Below are 5,623 nucleotides of genomic sequence, written 5' to 3'. Positions count from 1 at the left end.
ATAATAAGAACATACCTCCCTGCAATTTCTTGAGAAGACGACCCGAGGTTTAAATACTCGGTTATCAATTTTAAAGGGGTTTGTTACTTGTGACAACCAAAACGTTTGTACGAAGGGATTTCTGTCGATTTAGAGACTATATCTACAACGCGACTGTTTTTATGACATTCTTTACTGGCAAAAATCCTAACGTCAGGCCAAAACTCATAAAGTAGTTGTGTTCAAGAATCAACATACTAAACTAGGAGAATCAATAACACTATCTGAATTCTGAGTTTCTATAGATGCCAATGATTCTAAACTTCAAAGGATAAAGTGAGATGCCAAAACTGTTCAGAAGCAAAAAGTTACTAGTCCCGCTAATCTAATTAGAACTAAGCTTCATTGGTATTTTTGAATTTATAGTATATTCTATTCTTTTTATCCTATTTAATTTTCAGTTGCTTGGGGACAAGCAACAATTTAAGTTTGGTGTTGTGATGAGCGGATAATTTATACGCTTTTTGGCATTGTTTTTAGGAAGTTTTTAGTAGGTTCTAGCTACTTTTTAGTATATTTTTATTAGTTTTTAGGCAAAATACATATTTCTGGACTTTACTATGAGTTTGTGTATTTTTCTATAATTTCAGGTATTTTCTGGCTGAAATTGATGGAGCTGAGCAAAAATCTGATTCAGGCTGCAAAAAGACTGCTGATGGTGTTAGATTCTGACCTCCCTGCACTCGAAATGGATTTTTTGGAGCTACATGAGTGCAATTGGTACGGTCTCAATTGGGTTGGAAAGTAGACATCCAGGGCTTTCCAGCAATATATAATAGTTCATACTTTGTGCGAAGATAGATGATGTAAACAGGTGTTTAACGTCAGTTCCATGTTGCAGTCTGGCGTTCAGCGCCAGAAACAGGTTGCAAGTTGGAGTTTAACGCCAGAAACAGGTTACAACCTGGCGTTCAACTCCAGAAAGAGCCCAGGCACGTGAGAGGCTTAAATCTCAGCCCCACCACATACCAAGTGGGCCTCAGAAGTGGATTTCTGCACTATTCATCTTAGTTTACTCATTTTCTATAAACCTAGGCTACTAGTTTAGTATTTAAACAACTTTTAGAGACTTATTTTGTATCTCATGACATTTTAGATCTGAATTTTGTACTTTTTGATGGCATGAGTCTCTAAACTCCATTTTTGGGGGTGAGGAGCTCTGCAGCCTCTCGATGAATTAATGCAATGATTTCTGTTTTCCATTCAAAGACGCTTGTTCCTATCTAAGATGTTCATTCGCGCTTCACTATAAAGAAGGTGATGATCCGTGACACTCATCATCTTCCTCAATCCATAAACGTGTGCCTGACAACCACCTCCGTTCTATATTAGATTGAATGAGTATCTCTAGATTCCTTAATCAGAATCTTCGTGGTATAAGCTAGAATCCATTGGCAGCATCCTTGAGAATCCGGAAAGTCTAAACCTTGTCTGTGGTATTCCAAGTAGGATTCTGGGATTGGATGACTGTGATGAGCTTAAAACTCGCGAGTGTTGGGCGTAGTGACAGACGCAAAAGGATCAATGGATCTTATTCCTACATGATCGAGAACCGACAGATGATTAGTCGTGCTGTGACAGAGCATTTGGACCATTTTCACTGAGAGGATGGGAGGTAGCCATTGACAACGGCGATGCCCTACATACAGCTTGCCATGGAAGGAGCCTTGCATTTATGAAAGTGAGAAAGCATTACGTTGCAGGAATTTAGAGGACAAAGCATCTCCAAAACTCCAACATATTTTCCATTACTGCATAATAAGTATTTATTTCATGCTCTTTTACTTTTTACAATTAAAACTAAAAATTATTATTGATATTATATCCTGACTAAGAATAATAAGATAACCATAGCTTGCTTTAAGCCAACAATCTTTGTAGGATTCGACCCTTACTCACGTAAGGTATTACTTGGACGACCCAGTACACTTACTGGTTAGTTGTGCATATTGCAAAAGTGTGATTGCAATTTCGTGCACCACTCCCCAATCATGATACTATGGATCATGATGGGCCGATCCACAGTCACTTCAGATCGGTTGCTAGCAGGAATGATGGAGCGTTGGATGAACTCCAACTATCCTCTAGCCACAGGCTTAAGGTCCGATCTTCTCAATTGAACCGGCTTGCCTCTTGAGTCTCTTTTCCATTGAGCTCCTTCCACACATATGTCCATGAGAACTTGGTCCAACCTTTGATCAAAGTTGACCCTTCTACTGTAGGGGCGTGCGTTTTCTTGCATCATTGGCAAGTGGAACGCCAACCTTACATTTTCTGGACTAAAATCTAAGTATTTTCCCCGAACCATTGTAAGCCAATTCTTTGGATTCGGGTTCATACTTTGATCATGGTTCCTTGTGATCCATGCATTGGCATAGAACTCTTGAACCATTAAGATTTTGACTTGTTGAATGGGGTTGGTGAGAACTTCCCAACCTCTTCTTCGGATTTTAAGTCGGATCTCTGAATACTCATTTTTCTTGAGCATGAAAGGGACTTCAAGGATCACCTTCTTTTTGGACACAACTTTATAGAAGTGGTCTTGATGGACCTTTGAGATGAATCTCTCCATCTCCCATGACTCGGAGGTGGAAGTTCTTTCCTTCCCTTTCCTCTTTTTAGAGGTTTCTCTGGCCTTAGGTGCCATAAATGGTTATGGAAAAACAAAAAGCAATACTTTTACCACACCAAACTTAAAAGGTTTGCTCGTCCTCGAGAAAAAAAAGAAAGAAAGAAGGGGGAGAAGAAGAAAAATAGAGGAGATGGAGGGAGATAGAGGTTCGGCCATGGGGGTTAGAGAGTGTTTGTGATGTGTGAAAATAAAGGAGTGAAGAGGGGTATTTATAGGGAAAGAGAGGGAGAATGGTCGAATAGAATTGGGTGGGTTTGGGAGGGAAAAGTGTTTGAATTTGAAAGTAAGGTAGATGGGGTTTTTGGGGAAGAGATATGGAGGTGATTGGTGAAGAGAATATAGGGAAGAGGATAAGATTTGATTGGTGAATGGTGTTTTGGGTGGAGTGTTATAGAGATGTGTGAGGGGGAGAGAGAGAGGTGGGGTAGGTAGGGATCCTGTGGGGTCTACAGATCCTGAGGGGTCAAGGATTTCTCATCCCTACTCCTTTTAGGCGTACAAAATGCCCTTATTGTGCAATCCTGGCGTTTAACGCCAGACTACTGCTTGTTTCTGGCGTTAAATGAAAGATTTTATACCTTTCCTGGCATTTAAAGCCAAGCTGTTGCTTGTTTCTGGCATTAAACGCCAGCTTTGTGCCCTTTTCTAGCGTTAAACGCCAGTTTGGTGCCCATTTCTGGTGTTAAATGCCCAGAATGGTGCCAGACTAGGCGTTTAATGCCCATTCTGCTACTCTTACTGGCATTTAAATGCGAGTAAGTTCCTCCTCCAGGGTGTGCTATTTTTAATGCTGTTTTTGAATTTGTTTTGATTTTTGCAGTTGTTTTTGTAACTCCACATGATCATCAACCTAAAGAAAATATAAAACAACATAGATAAATAAACATTGGGTTGCCTCCCAACAAGCACTTCTTTAATGTCAATAGCTTGACAGTGGGCTCTCATGGAGCCTCACAGATATTCAGAGAATGGTTGGGGCTTTTCCAACACCAAACTTAGAGTTTGGTTGTGGCCTCCCAACACCAAATTTAGAGTTTGAATGTGGGGGCTGTGTTTGACTCTGTATTGAGAGAAGCTTTTCATGCTTCCTCTCCAGGTTGCAGAGGGAGATCCTTGAGTCTTGAATACAAGGTTGTCCTCATTCAATTGAAGAACAAACTTTCCTCTATCAACATCAATCATAGCTTTAGCTGTGGCTAGGAAAGGTCTGCCAAGGATGATGTATTCATCCTTATCCTTCCCATTGTCTAGGATTATGAAATCAGTAGGGATGTAAAGGCCTTCAACCTTTACTAGCACGTCCTCTACTAGTCCATAAGCCTTTTTTATGGATTTGTTTGCCATCTCTAATGAGATTCTTACAGCTTGAACCTCAAAGATTCCCAGTTTCTTCATGACAGAGAGTGGCATGAGGTTTATGCCTGATCCCAGGTCACACAGAGCCTTCTCAAAGGTCATGGTGCCTATGGTACAATGTATTAAAAACCTTTCGGTATCCTCTTTCTTTTGAGGTAATGTCTGCCTAATCAAGTTATTCAGTTCATTGGTGAGCAAAGGGGGTTCATCCTTCCAAGTGTTATTACCAAATAACTTGGCATTCAGCTTCATGATTGCTCCAAGGTACTTAGCAACTTGCTCTTCAGTAATATCTTCATCCTCTTTAGAGGAGGAATCGTCATCATAGCTCATGAATGGCAGAAGTAGGTTCAATAGAATCTCTATGGTCTCTAGATGAGCCTCAGATTCCTTAGGTTCCTCAAATGGGAACTCCTTTTTGTCCAGAGGACGTCCCATGAGGTCTTCCTCACTGGGATTCACATCCTCCTTCTCCTCTCTAGGTTCGGCCACACCAAGTAAGTTTATGGCCTTGCACTCTCTTTTTGGATTCTCTTCTGTATTACTTGGGAGAGTACTATGAGGAGTTTCAGTGACTCTTTTACTCAGCTGGCCCACTTGTGCCTCCAAATTTATAATGGAGGACCTTATTTCATTCATGAAACTTAGTGTGGCCTTAGATAGATCAGAGACTATGTTTGCTAAGCTAGATGGGTTCTGCTCAGAATTCTCTATCTGTTGCTGAGAGGATGATGGAAAAGGCTTGCCATTGCTAAACCTGTTTCTTCCACCATTATTATTGTTAAAGCCTTGTTGAGGCTTTTGTTGATCCTTCCATGAGAAATTTGGATGATTTCTCCATGAGGGATTATAGGTGTTTCCATAGGCTTCACCCATTTAATTCACCTCTGCCATTGCAGGGTTCTCAGGATCATAGGCTTCTTCTTCAGAAGATGCCTCTTTAGTACTGTTGGATGCATTTTGCAATCCATTCAGACTCTGAGAAATCATATTGACTTATTGAGTCAACATTTTGTTCTGAGCCAATATGGCATTTAGAGCATCAATTTCAAGAACTCCCTTCCTCTGAGGCGTCCCATTACTCACAGGATTCCTTTCAAAGGTGTATATGAACTGGTTATTTGCAACCATTTCAATGAGTTCCTGAGCTTCTGCAGGCATTTTCTTCAAGTGAATAGATCTACCTGCAGAATGGTCCAATGACATCTTAGATAATTCAGACAGACCATCATAGAATATATCCAGGATGGTCCATTATGAGAGCATGTTAGAAGGACACTCTTTGGTCAGTTGCTTGTGTCTTTCCCAAGCTTCATAGAGGGATTCACCTTCTTTCTGCCTGAAGGTTTGAACATCCACTCTAAGCTTGCTCAGCTTTTGAGGAGGAAATAATTTGGCTAAGAAAGCTGCGATCAGCTTATCCCAAGAGTTTAGGCTATCTCTAGGTTGAGAGTCTAACGATATTCTAGCTCTGTCTCTTACAGCAAAAGGGAAAAGCATAAGCTTATAGACCTCGGGATCAACTCCATTGGTCTTAACAGTATCACAGATCTGCAAAAATTCAGTTAAGAACTGAAAAGGATCTTCTGATGGAAG

The sequence above is a fragment of the Arachis hypogaea genome, chromosome 3, assembly GCF_003086295.3.
Source record: "Arachis hypogaea cultivar Tifrunner chromosome 3, arahy.Tifrunner.gnm2.J5K5, whole genome shotgun sequence".
Lineage (NCBI taxonomy): Eukaryota > Viridiplantae > Streptophyta > Magnoliopsida > Fabales > Fabaceae > Arachis > Arachis hypogaea.
The sequence above is the reverse complement of the archived record's forward strand: the minus strand, read 5'-3'. Positions refer to the sequence as shown.